Source organism: Pleurodeles waltl, chromosome 6, assembly GCF_031143425.1.
Source record: "Pleurodeles waltl isolate 20211129_DDA chromosome 6, aPleWal1.hap1.20221129, whole genome shotgun sequence".
Classification (NCBI taxonomy): Eukaryota; Metazoa; Chordata; class Amphibia; order Caudata; family Salamandridae; genus Pleurodeles; species Pleurodeles waltl.
In genome coordinates this window covers 845,965,629-845,980,079 of record NC_090445.1, presented here as the reverse complement: position 1 = coordinate 845,980,079, position 14,451 = coordinate 845,965,629, and positions in this window count along the sequence as shown.

The window sequence follows — 14,451 nt, the reverse complement described above, 5'->3', positions numbered from 1 at the left end:
GGCTTCCCACACGTCCTTGGTGCAATCGACTGCACACATGTACGCCTTGTGCCACCTGCTGCGACTGAACACCTCTACCGCAACAGGAAGCACACACATTCAATCAACGTGCAGGCCATAGTCGATCACCAGGGATTGATCACCAACATCGTGGCTAAATATCCTGGGAGTGTACATGACTCCTTCATCTTCCGTCACTCTACCATCAACCAACACTTCCAGGATGGACGGTATGGCAATGGACTACTTGTTGGTAAGTACAAAAACCTACTTATATATACACTGCACAGCAAACCTCTAGGACACACAACACATACACCACAACAGCAACATCTAGACAGGAACACACTGAGGTCCTGACATCACCAGCCATGTTTCTTAACTCACCATTGAACCTGTCACACATCGGAAATTACTGTACAGCCTAATGTGAAGACGTCAATGAGTGTGGTTGCCGAAATGTCACCTTGCAAATTGTAAGTCTCACAATGACCTTTACATTAATACATTGCCTAAGTCTAAAGGTATGGTATGTCCAGGGTACTTCCATATGAACGTGCTAACAACACTTATAAATTAAACTCTACATTGAACTATCTACTCACCCTAAGTGAAGACACAAGGACACCTGTATCACAAGTCACAATGTTAGGGAGGGCACACTGCACTGAAAATCACAAAACATACAGATGACAAACGGTTAGCAGACAAACACGTGCTCAGCCAAGGTAAAAACACAATGCAGATGGTATAGCCTACAAGTATAGGATGTCACATCAGTACACAAAAGAGTCACAGACAACACAAGACAACTACTGCCATTAAAGGTCTTTTCAATAATGCAAGCTACATCAACATGATCCCATTCTGTTTTTTTCTTTCAGCTGATCAGGGGTATGGCATCCAGCCATGGCTAATGACACCATTTGGGAACCCGAGTACTGCTGCAGAGCGGGCATACAACGACGCCCATAAGAGGACACGCAGCATTGTCGAGCGGACCTTCTGGATCCTCAAGTCAAGGTTCCGCTGCCTCGACATCACTGGTGGTAGCCTACTATATTCCCCCTAGATGGTCTGTAGGATCATACTCACATGTGCAATATTGCACAACATTTGTGTCAAACGGAACATTCCCCTCCTCGAACCAGACCCATACATGCCTGAAGACGAAGAAGAGGAGGATGCTGGCCTGCAACAGGAGGGGGAACAACCAAACACGGCTGCTGGAGTTCGTAGGCGCCAACAGATTGTAAATAATTTATTTTCATAATTATCACCATCACTACTTAATGCACTATTGTAAATAAACACTGATAACAAACACCACATTATGGTTTGGCCTATTCATTTCTGCCCACCTTTAGCTTGAAATATCAGAAGAAGAATGTCGTCTCATTGAGCAATAATGATATAACAATCAGGACACAGAAAAATACACTACAAATGTAATGGCCACCATACAATGGTCACATACACACACAATGTAAATGACAGACATCCTGTACAGTTCACCTTTGAAGGGCAATAGCTGAGGACCACACATATGACACACATACATGTAGGAAACATGGATCATCGCAGCAGATGGCACACAACTAAAAAACCATCACTCAACTAGGGGAAAACAGGCCTCATACATCAGCCAGTTCACATGCTTATGCTTCAGGAACAGGAATATATTACCAGACTCTTGGCAACAGTAATTCCAACTACTTACTATATTTGCAATGACTATCTGTCACTAGAGTTACACATAAGCAGAACATACACAGCACAAGTGCTACACCTATGACAAGCATCCAGCACATCACTACCCATCTACACGTCAGCCCTTTTCTAAAAACATTACACACACCTGCGGCTGGTCACACCCCACCTGTCTGAAGAGGTCCCTGGAATGCTGATATGTGTACACTGAGGTTCCCTCATCTACACACACACACTCACAAGAGTCATCCAGTGTGCCACACCCTTTCCTATGCCTACCATTGTCATAGTACCATCCCACTGCATGGAACTCAGCTCATATAATACACTGGCTTGGAGTTTTTAAGGCCTGGTATCACCTGTAGATTGATTCTCATGTGAAAGGTACTGTAGGCTAATTTTCAGCAAATCTCATCTGACAGGACTAGTGAGACACTGATGGAGGCCACACCAGTGATCCCCTCCATGCACACCGCCCAAATGTACATGCCCCGTCCCTGCTGATGCCTCCTACAGCATAGATATTGGCATTTGGGCAATTACATCATTAAGCATTGCTACTAATGTTGCCGTGTAACACTGTATATGGTTTCATGTGTCACCTTCAAAACAACACAGGACATACACAGTGTGACATGTCAACTGTCTACTGCTCCCTCTGACCAGTCCTAGTCAGAACACTGATCATGTAATCACTGAAAGAACTTGCTCCTGATTGACCCAGCATCCTGTCAGCCTGACTGGCACCTGTCCGTGGGTCACCCTAAAGATACTTGTGGTCCACCTATGGACCACACGTGCTGTCCAAACCCTCTTGTACCTCAGACACTAATTTGTCATCAGCCTCATCAATGTATACTCAAATACATAGTATTGCATCATCTGACTGTTATTTGTATCAGCTTTGTGACAGTGCCCTTGAATAGCTAAATCATGGCCCTTCCGTTGTCTGGCCCTCATTAATGCCTAAACTACAAAGTGTGACAGTGGACCGGGACCATAGCGTTTGATGGTGTAAGTGGCCTCCATCCGAACCAGCAACCTCAGATAATGTCCATGAAAAGTCAACACATATGAGGACCCTGACAGTTCACACGCAGAGTTACATTGTTCAAATAATAAAGATGAGTCGTGTATGCTGAATACCAGCCATTTACTTCTGCACAGAGGCTATGATGTTTCCTGATACATTACCATCCACAGAGGCCAACTGGAGTACAAATGTTGCAATGACACATGCCGGATCCAGACACCTGAGACATTCTCTCACTCAGCACACCAAGGTTGCCCAGTTGAAAGTCTCATTACACGTCTTCAGTGACAGGGTGGGACCATCCACGTGTAGGTGACCATGTCCTCAATGACTTTCCTCAAATTTTGCTACAAACGATACTCATTAGATACACGATTAGCTGCCACTAACTCATGAGGAGACCTGGACGTTACAGTGACAACATACACCTTGACAGTTGATACTGGATCAATATTGGACCACACACATGTACATGTACCATCCAATCAACAAAATGGTTGCAAGCAGCCGATCACAGTAGTGTCCCAGTTGTAACCTAGCAGGAAGAATGAAACATGCCTCTAAACCAGGTAATGCATAAAGGGCCACATACATCAACAACCTATTTGCTATCATGATATAAGGAACGTTGAGATTTTGCAAAAAAATCAATGCAAAATGGTATGTCAGAATTCTCCAAAGAATCAATAGGGCAAACGTCAAATGGGCAAATGGGATTACAGATTAGCAAACAGTGAATCATACCCAATTTGCTTCCATGGGCCTGCTGCTGATGGTTTAGCATTACTGAATTTGGGAAACCCTTGGATAAAGTTGCAAGTCTGGAAGAGCAAACCCTAGGGTGCTGGGGGCCTAAGTCCACCTCTGCTGCCCCCCAAATATACATTTTTTATGCACATGTGAAGCACACACATGCATAAGGCGCATGTGTGCCCTACATGTCAAAAGTGAAACACATTATAGATAAATTAACTCGTAAATAGGACATGGTTACCCCCCAAAAAAGTTTAGGCGACAATTGCACTACCTAATTGGCCTTTATTTAATTTTGAATAGCTTGATGCATGTGGACACAATTTTGCTAAGGAATACATCCTGGTATCTCATTCATATTTTGAAATTAACAATCAGCAATTACCTACATATGTGTACAATTATGAGTAATATCCATTCTGGCCAATCATTACTATTGCACTGTGAATGCCTTCTATACATCCTATAAGGGACATTTGCTATAGCTAACCCCAAAGTTTATCACTTAGCACCGTTTGGTCATGACAAATTTAATTTCTCAATTTGACAAATGAAAGACATATTTGTCATAATGCGTCATATTTCCACGCATACAGCTTGTGCGTCATAATTTTTGACGCACAGGAGTGCAGATAATGCAGAGTCAAAAATATATTTCATAAATAGATATCATAATATCCTGCACAACATGGCCTCCGTTTTTTTTCATTATGCGTCATATTTCCACGCATACAGCTTGTGCGTCATTATTTCTGACACACATGAGTGCATATAATGCAGAGTCAAATATATTTTTCATAAATAGATATCATGTTTAGCTGCGGCTTAATTTTCAACTCTAGAACTGTAAAATATGCCTCAAACAAATATAATCTACCAATGATGAAAACATTTTTGACTCTGCATTATTTGCACTCCTGTGCATCAAAAAATATGACGCACAAGCTGTATGCGTGAAAATATGACGCATAGTGGAAAAAAACGGCTGCCATTTTATGCAGGATGTGATGTAATAGGATATCCTGTTTACAGAATCTGTACAGTGGGTGTATTTTCACTTTCACTTTGCAGTCTCAGATTATTCTAGACTGTGTGGCAGTGTGCAAAGTGTTGTCCTGTGTATTAGTGCTTTTGTGTCCAGTGTGCCATCTCACTTGTGCTTTTGTCATCATTGTCTTGTTGTAGAATACTGTCTGAGTCTGTGTTGTCATAATTTGTCAAGTCCAGTGTTTTATTTATTGTCTGTGGGAGTCTGTTGTGGGTACTGCAATATAGGGGATAGTTGGGCTCTTCTTCTTAAGTTTTCTTTGTATTTCCCCACTCTACCTTTCACCATTTCCCCCTTTTCCATTTTCTACAACTTTTTCCCCTTTTTCAGTGCTGACATGTCTGGTAGGCCACAGCTTTCCAGGATGGGTGAGGAGGAATTGGGGGGGGTTTATATGGCTTGTTTGCCATTTCCACCCACTCATGCTGGAGGCTGGGGGTAGGGTGATACAGGGGTATCACACGTAGGCCCGTAAAGTCCGGTGGGCGAAGGTGCTCCATCACTTGGTGCGTCTATATGGTAGCCAAAGGAATGACCATCAATTGAAGCACCGCTGGGCTGATCTGATCTCCAGGGAGCAAGATCTGCTGGACCACCTGGGAATTAGGATTGGTGGCCATGTTGGTGAGTACAGATCAATTAAATGTGCACAATTTAAAGCTGTGTAGTGACATGTGATGATTGTTACCCAATCTGCCAGATAAGTAGCTGACTGTGTGTAATGCTAGGGAAACATACTGGGTAATTGATGCACAATGTGAAGGATGACAAATGCTAGCAGTCAGGTAGCTCATGTTTTCTACACATACCGGTTGCCTGTAGCAGAATGTAATGTAGTGCCGCCTTTGTGTCAGACAAGCGACACATTAATGACACAATTAGGACTCTACAGGTCACAATAGCCAGTGAAAAATGGATGTTGAAACATCATACCTACATATGTAGACGCCATAGCTAGACTGACATTTGTAAACCCTACATGATGCTGAAAATGAGTGCTGCCTTCACGTCAATTGAAGTTAGCAATGTTGCCCACACATATGTCACATGTGTGTCTGGTTGGTGTGTAGGGAAAATGTTCTTGGAAGTGCCATGCCTTGTCGTGATAAATGTGCTCCTTCAGATTTAATTGTTACATGCCTGATCTGAGCATGAACCATATTTGTGAAGGACTCAGGTGCCCTCAGCTAACATTTTAGACAGGTATTTATTGTCACTTGTGCCCAAATCAGAATAGGGATGGCAGTCCAAAGGTATGGACTAGGGTACAAACATCTATGTTTGGTGCCAATCACTATTGTTTGGACACATCAATGTATGAAACTGTAACAACATGAGGTATTGCTAAAGTACCTGGCCCTCTGTACCATGTACCTATCAGTCACATATGTGTCATGACCACATAGGCTGTTTGAGAGGTCAGGCAGTCCTCAAGTAACCAGCTTTTGAATGTCTCTCTTGGATGCACATGATGAGATGAATGCACACCTATATTGTTGGTGCATACTAATGGAGGTGCATCTTTGCCACCACATGACTGTCCGGGCCACTGCATGTGTGTAGTAGGGTGTGTAACTGTAGCAGGAGACTCATCCGATGTAAATGTTGCGCATGAATAATTCCATGCAGTATGAGCATGTGTGAAAGTGTTTCATTAGTCATGTCATATTCTCACATTGTCTTTGTATTTGCAATTGTTCGTCAGTGCACGGATTCTGAGTATATTCTTCCTTCCATGCTTTACAGGTGGACCTGCACCGTACACAGTGGGAGAGGTGGCTCATTTTGAGGACACCGACACCTACAGTGAGTGTTGCATGTGTGGTATTTTTTATGTTTGCTGGTGATGCATGATGGACTACTGTGTGTTCAACAGATTGCAAGGTTTGATGCGCTGCCCAATCATTAGTATTGTTCCATTATTGTGATTTCAGTTATCACTTCATTTTGAGTTGACCTATGCTTATCCATTTGTCTGATTTTGGGTCTGTAAGCCATTCCTCTAGGGCCCGCTATGGGGAATGGGGTGAGTCATGTGGAATACACTAGTTAATGTAAGAGTTGCTCTGGAACTCGTCTCGGACTGAGTCTGCATTTCAGACTGACATTCTCCCAGATAGCTTCTGCAAATGGCTTGTCTGAAATCTGCTGCTTCCCTAGTAAACGATGTACTGAGTACACTGTAGGTTGGATCTTCTGGGGGCATGTACTTCCACAAGTTGTACTAGAAGTGTGTGGGACTACAGTGCAATGGCCTAGGTGTACATGCTATTCATGATCATGGGTGTTCTTGCTCCTCTGTGTCTGTAGAAAAATATGCCTCACTGGTAGTATGTGATGTTGGCCTAGGTCAGTCCATTTTGACATGTGTGGACCTTGGATAGGACAAGGTTTAGCTGACTCCGATTTGTTGATAGCCCTTCACTGGTGGTGTGTGTGTGGAGGCAAAAACATGTTGAGCTTTCTATACACTCCTGGGTGTGCATCGATTTTGGGATTGTTGGATGTTCTTCCCACCCCACCCCTCAAAGTCAGCCATGTGTTTGGGAATAGGGTACCTAGGACTGTAGCAACCAGTATGTTACACATACTTGTGACCATTTGAAACTTTGTTTTGAACCTAGTGTACACACTCGGTTATGGCACATGAGGTCTATACTAGCAAATCCAATTACAAATTGCAGATATTGAGGGTTGTGATTGTTATCACATACACTGACATATGGAGTCCAGGCAATAGGCGGAGGAGGTGCAGCATTAATGTAGGCTGCATTTGTAATTTTTATGATGAGAAGTTTAGGCTGATGTCACCCATCATGTAGATAATTGTATATGCTATGTGTGAGATGACCTTTGTATGCAGGCTTCCCATGTACTTCCTCTGAGACTTTCAATGATCTATATGGTGATATGAGCTGTTACAACTACAGTAAAAGTAATTTCCAATTGACCCATTGTGCTATTCCACACAATGCATTTCCTATGGTAAATAGTTGCCCTTTCTCTTCACAGCTGCAAACATGAGTGCCGCACAGAGGCATGAATTTGAGAGGCGGGCCATGAGGTACCGACACATCCTGCAGGTGCAGTTGGGGTTCCGACGGATGGCCCGAAAATACCAGGCGGATCGGGCCTCCGGAGCATGGTGGGCCTCACCACAGGGTGGTCCAACGTTGCCCACTACAGCCACCACCACCACGACCACCAGTTCTCCCCAAGTGGCCCCAGCAACGGCGGGGACAGTTGTCCCTGCCTCTGCAGCACGACCAGGACCCAGCAATATAAGAGCTGCAGGACAGTCCAGTGGGCTACGCTCAACACCCACACAGAGCACCTCTGCCGGCACACAGACAGCAGCAGCACCTCCAATTGACCCTGCGGCATTCCAGGCTTTGGACCGCAAAATGGACAAGTTCATTAGAAAGGTGGACAAGCTGAGCCAGGATGTGGCCTACATAAAGAAGCGGGTCAGGTCCATCAGGAGGACCCTACGGAGGGCCAACCTCTAGGACTGATATGGTCTATTTAAATGTATCCCTCCCCTCCCTCCTCTTTCCTTTTTATCATGATTAGTGGGCTTGGGGGATTAGTGTTAGGTTAGTGTAGGTTGTTAGCTTAGTTAGTGTTAGGGAGGAGGGTGGGGGGTCCTTATTCTTTCTACTTTTCATTATTAAGTGTGTGGGTGGGTGGGTGGGGGTCAATGTTGGGGTTCCTGTCTGTTTAGAAAAAAAAAAATATATATATATATATATAAATAAATAAAAATGCCAAAAAAATATATGATTGTTTAGGATAGTATAGTATGTGTGTAGGTTAGTATGTGTTGTCCTGCATGTGTCCTGTCTCATAATGGTGGGTGGGGGGTTGATGTTTAGATCGATTCGTTATATGTGTAGAGTAAGTTTAGCATAGGTTAGTTAGGGACAGTTGTGGGTTAGGAGTAGTCAGGTTAGATTAGTGTAGGTATGACTTTTCCCTTAGTTGCCTCTGGTGTGATTACTTATGAATAAATATATAGTTAACCCTTTGCATTATGTGTTAACTGCTACTTGATCACGGCCTTGCCATCAGTGTAGTGATTGTTGCTCTATGACATTTGTGTCCTATGCTACAAACCAAAGAAAAAAGAGGTTTCAAATGGCAGCTACCCCTGTGCTAACTTGGTAAGTATCCACCATTTGATAGAACCACCATTTGGAGTTTACATGGATCACAAAGGATTTGTGTTGATGAGTATGTTTTCTACATCCCAAAGTGTGCTTCCAGACTTGGTATTGTGGGGAATTTTTTAGGTCGGACTGCAGTGTGATGTTCAGGGACATCTTTGTAGATGAGGTGTTGTTAACACTCTTGTCTTCTTGCCTTCATTACTGACATAGATCATGTGTGCAAAAAATCAGCATGAGTACCTATTTGGAAGTTTACTCAGAAAGGTTGATTGATGCTGTGTTTAGTTGTGTTTGCTTAGATTAGACTGCATAATTCAATGTATTAGTATTGCATGGTGACCACATTTATCAGCCACCATTAGTTGACTTTGATTTCTATTGATGGAGCATTGTTCTGTCCAACACAGCATGATTGTGTGTGGTTTCTCCCTTCATCAGTTATTCTCCTCAGGATGGGCAGGCTATGATGCAATCCTGCCCACTGCACAGATGTATCAGACTACATGATGCCAGGACAGTTGTATTGACAAGCTACATGGTTGTCACACAGGCACTTTTGAGTTATCTACTGCACAGTTGATGTGTTAAATTACACAGAGACATATTAGGTGTGCAAGTGCTATTTATTGAAAGGTGCTGTAGTGCAATATGTACATTGTCCAGGTTTGCTGAGTCCGTTCTAGTGCAATCTTACATGGTGATCCTACAGAAGGGGTGTGGATGATGCTCCTGACACGCTGGGGTGATGTTACCGACAGTGCAGAGGGACAGGATTTGCCAATTAGTAGGAGAGAGACATTCACTGGCAATGCTGACAAGTTATACAGTGGTTAGCAGAACAGTCATTGAGTATAGTTGTAGTGAGACTGGCAATTGACAAAACGTAGGACCTTGGTCAAAGTAGGCCATGGTGCAGGGACTAGTGCTTCCGGGTACTCTTCCGTGTGAATGTGATCTGTTCCATGTCTTCTTCTTCTGATGTGTGTTTTGCCTGCTTCGTCCTTGTTGTTGTTGGTTGTGCATGCAGTGGAAAGTTTGGGGTGCGAGGTGTTGTGGCAACTCCCTTACTGCAGTGGTGAATTCCTTTACAGTTTCTTGTAGTCCTTGCAGTATGGATGTTAGGGCTTGATAGCTGCTGCCTGATCTGCAGATGACATCATGCACGAGCGCACCCCCTCAAGGCTGGCTGCCATAGTTTGCATCCCCACCTGCACCTCCTTGGCCAGCTCCCGCTGTACGCCAACTACAGTTCTTTCAAAGCTGGTGCCAGTGTCGTCAGAGTCCTCAGCTGTGTAGGAGCTGGCAGGTCTTGCAATTGGGGTGGTGGGTGGTTCTTCTGTGATGGCTGCTTGTTCTGTGCTCCTCCTTGTGACTGAAGGTGGGATCTGGAGGGTTTCAAGGACCTTTTGGATGGTCTCCTGGGGAATGTTTATGGGCTCGTCATCCATGTCATCAGGGAAATCTGGGACAGGCATATCGGCAGGAGATCCATGTTCCTCTGCAATGAAACAGGGTACAATTAGTGTGTCTGTGTTGTGACAATTTTGACGTAACATGCCAGCCTTTTGATGAATTCACTTTGTGATCTTGTTTGGTATTGGTATTTGCTGTCCTTCATATGGGCATTGTTATAGGCCTATGGCCCACCTGTGTGTCACATGTATGATATTGAGTTATCAGACTTGTCTGCCTACTTGCCTCTAGGTGTTGCTTTATACCAAATAGAGAACAGCCAGCTTTTTGTCCTACTCAACCCTCCGTGTATATCCATTCTCATGGTGAGACCTTTCACTGGCTGTGGGTGTTCTGATGGTCCTGGCAGCACAATTGCCTCTCAGGACCTGCCCCAATCCCTGATTGTTCACATTGACTTAAATGTAATTGACATGTGGCATATCCTATGCATGGCAATGTTATGATGTGATATGGATGTAGACATTGTTAATGTGTCCTGCTGATGTTGGGTAATGTGTGTTACATTGGATTGCCCTGAATATCGTATCAGTGTCCTATTTGGTCCTCTGACTGTGCAGGTGTATTTCAGTGACCAGTTGCATGTGTCCCCTCCTCAATGCTGTTGTCTGAGCAGTATGACATTTGTGATGTTGCCTTGTTTGCCAGGCACGGGAAGGACCCTGACATATGCAGCATGGGTGTGTCCTTAGTGCTGTGTCGCTCCTATTGCTGTTTACTTTGGCTGATGTATGTGACAACTATGGGCATTGACATATGAGTGTACTGGTGCCTTTGTCTTGTTTCAGGGGATTGTTGCAGATGTCATCCTCACCCCCTAATTTAGGTAGGTATGTTCCATGGGGAGGTTACTGCCATTGGCTACTATAGCTGCACAGAGATCAGAGGTGGTAGTGTCATCTGTTGTTGCAGTTACATTGCAGTTGTTGTTTTGGCTAGAGGATTGCTGATAGGGCCCTAGTTAATGTAGGAGATATTTTGGCTGACGAGTGACAGGATGTAAGTTTGACGTAGTGGCCTTCCCTCCTGTCGAGGCTTTCCCTTTGCTCCATTGTTGGCATGACAGGATGCCCCCATGGGACTGGTGTTGGTGTAGTGTTATGTTGTGCCCCAGCTTCTATATGTGCAGGCCATGCCCCCATGCCATACCCCTTTACCCATGCCACTCCATGTATATGATGACTTACATGCAATGTGCAGTAGGTATTTCCCCCCCTGCTTACAGTCAACATTATTGTATTTTAAATCCCCATGCGACTTGCCCTGCATGTGCGTTGTCTCGTGGTAGTCTGCACTGTCCTGTCCTTGAATCCCTGTGACGATCTCCTCGGGGATGACGGCTGCAACCATCTCCTCCATGTGGTCCAGGGCCTCCTGGTGTGCTGGACTCCCACCTCCAGTTTGCAGTGCTGCCTTCCTGTTCCTGGCCATTTTTTCCTTTGTCCTACGTTTGCAGTCATGCCAGCGTTTCTTACACTCGGTGACTGTTCTGCGTACTTCAGCCACACTGTTGATCTTGTCAACAATTTGTTGCCATATGGCCTCTTTCCTACTGATTGGCAACTTAGAGGTGCCACACTGTTGATCTTGTCAACAATTTGTTTCCATATGGCCTCTTTCCTACTGATTGGCAACTTAGAGGTGATGAACAGTTGGTGCTGGTGTTCCGTCACCTCTTTAACCAGGATTTCCTGCTCCTCTGCACTGAAGCGACACTTTCTTTTTTTTTCTATATATGTCCTGGTTCTTGTATGGATCATCCTGGCTGGTTCCTGGTCTGCTGTCATCTTCCTGGGGTCTGTAGTGGCATCTGGGATCCATTTTGGCTCTCCTCTGCTAAAAGGGCAGTGTTCGCGGGTATTTTTGACGCTATTGCATCAAAAAAACGGGCAATATCCGGGTTGCGGTGTCGTAAATCGACCCACAGTCATTTACGCTGCGTTAACGTTGTTTTCCTTTACGACTAGACGCCGCGATGTGCGTAAAAAAAAATGACTCCCACCTGTTGATTGCGCCGCCGTGCGTAAAAGTATAAATTTGACGCCCGCACGGCGCAACAAAATGGCGTTAGCCGGCGGTAACATTTTTGACGCAAAACTGCGGGGGCGCAGTTTTGCGTCAAAAAGTATACAGTAAATATGGCCCATAGTAACACTCTGACCTCAACATTGAAAGAGAAAGAGAAATCTTTGAGACATTATTCTGAGAGTAATCAGAAAGGCCTTTTGTTGTATTGCTTCCTGAGTGATGTACTCCTTCACAATGTTTTCTTAATAGGGTGAAGGTTTGTTCGAAAACAAGAAAGGTGTATCAGGGCCTAATGGTTTTTCAGATAAATGACATTGTTTTAACCTTGCTTTCATTTTGCTTAGGAACCGCAGGCCCATAGAACTACAATCCAGGCTCACAGAGTTCCTTGAAGTGCAGAGAGGAGCATCCTAGCACTCCGTGCTCAGCACTCCAAATTTGTTTCTTTCTCTATATGTCCAATCCCCCTTCTCCCTCTTGGACAGCTTCCATCTCCAGCTACTGCCAGCCCAGGTGAGAGCTGTTCTAGAGGGGAGAGGGATGTCCAGCATCGCCCCAACAGAACAGCCTGCAATTCAGGCGAGTGGCTTCATAATCCTTAAAGTGAGGTTGCAGTCTCAGAGAGTGGAAGTGTATTGCTGACAAGCCTTAGGATGGAGGGATGGAATCCAGGCACTGAAGGGGTGAGGAGACAGGATTCTCCTTAGAAATGTTAACAATTCCTTTCTGATCCAGAGAGCTGCTGAATAGTCTCCCTGCGATTGCCATTTGGTGGATGGCAGGAGTGATGGATGGGACTGTAGTCTTTGTTGGTGGGAAGCAACCCTTTGTGTCTCTTCATGATCATTATCAAGTGGCAGATTAGTCACATCTCTTTGTGCCTCCGATGTGGGTAATCCAACATGGAGATGACTCTGCTGTGACAGCATCACTCAAGACCAAGTCAGAGGCTTGAGGGTAGCCTGAGAGGACACATAAAAAGGGAATTTACCAAAACTGGTTCTGCAAAGATAGACAGAGAAAACACATATCCCTCTGCTGACAGTATAAAAATAGCAGTTGCTGACTCATTAATTGTAATTGTTCTAGTTACAATTTCTCTCTGACCAAGGAGAGGGCGCTCACAGAGTACCCAGAGGACTACTGAACTTCTAGGGAATGCTGTCCACTTGTCAGCCAGAGGTGAGAGACCTCACATGGAGTTTGATCTGGAGCGAGAACTGCCCGATGTGTCCTAGAAACCCAGGGAGTACTGCCTGAGCAACGGAAGAAGGAGGAACAAGCCCACAATGAAGGAGGAGCTGAACATTGGAAAGCAGTTGGCCATGGTGCAAGGGTGCACCCACAAGAGACTGTGATTTGAGTGATTGATGCTGCAGAACAGCCTTCGAGATCCTTGGAGGATTGGTGGCACTGTCATCAGTGCTGTGGCATTTAAGGGAGTATGCCCGATTGGTTGATTGACTGAAACCAGCATTGATATTTTTCACAGGGCATTTTTGCATGCGTACAGCCCTGGATGGCGTGACCATGACACTGACAACTCTGTGCAGTGTGAGGCTACCACCCCAAAAGAGAAGATTGCAAACCTCAGTGAGTGACTGACCTGGTACTGACCCCCAAGGGTGCCAAGTGGGCTATGCTGCTCTGAAGATAAAGGCCCTTTTGACCTTTTTACTACAGATGAATGATGTGTGAGAGAGAAATTGATTTTGGCTCATTGACACTCCTTAAAAATGTATTATGACAGCCAAATTTGTATCTACAGTTAGCATTATGATTGATTTTTACAAACTCAGTGGCAAATCCACCATGCACTAGTCACTCAAATGACAGTGCACTGATATATGGGTCTTGATTCCCAAACCTTTTATAGTACTACAGTAGTGCTACAAAACTTACTATCAAGTGCTATTCAGAAACTGCACTTTTGTAGTATGTCCCTACCTCCATTTTCTATGGAAGGTTTTACAGTACAAGTGGTTGGTCATGTGTTGTGCTGGACTTCCTACAAAATGTGCAAGGCACTACAAAAGGTCAGTCTGTGAATACTGAAAGTAGCAAACTTACTCAAAAGTATAAACTTACTCAAAAGTATAAGTTACATTTATGAATCCGGCCCCTTATAGCTCATTTGCATTTAGAACTAATGGGGTTTACTACGAAGCTATCGAGGGGTGAATGCATTATATGTGTAAACATGTGAAATCTTGTCAGTAAATATGAAAACGTTAAGC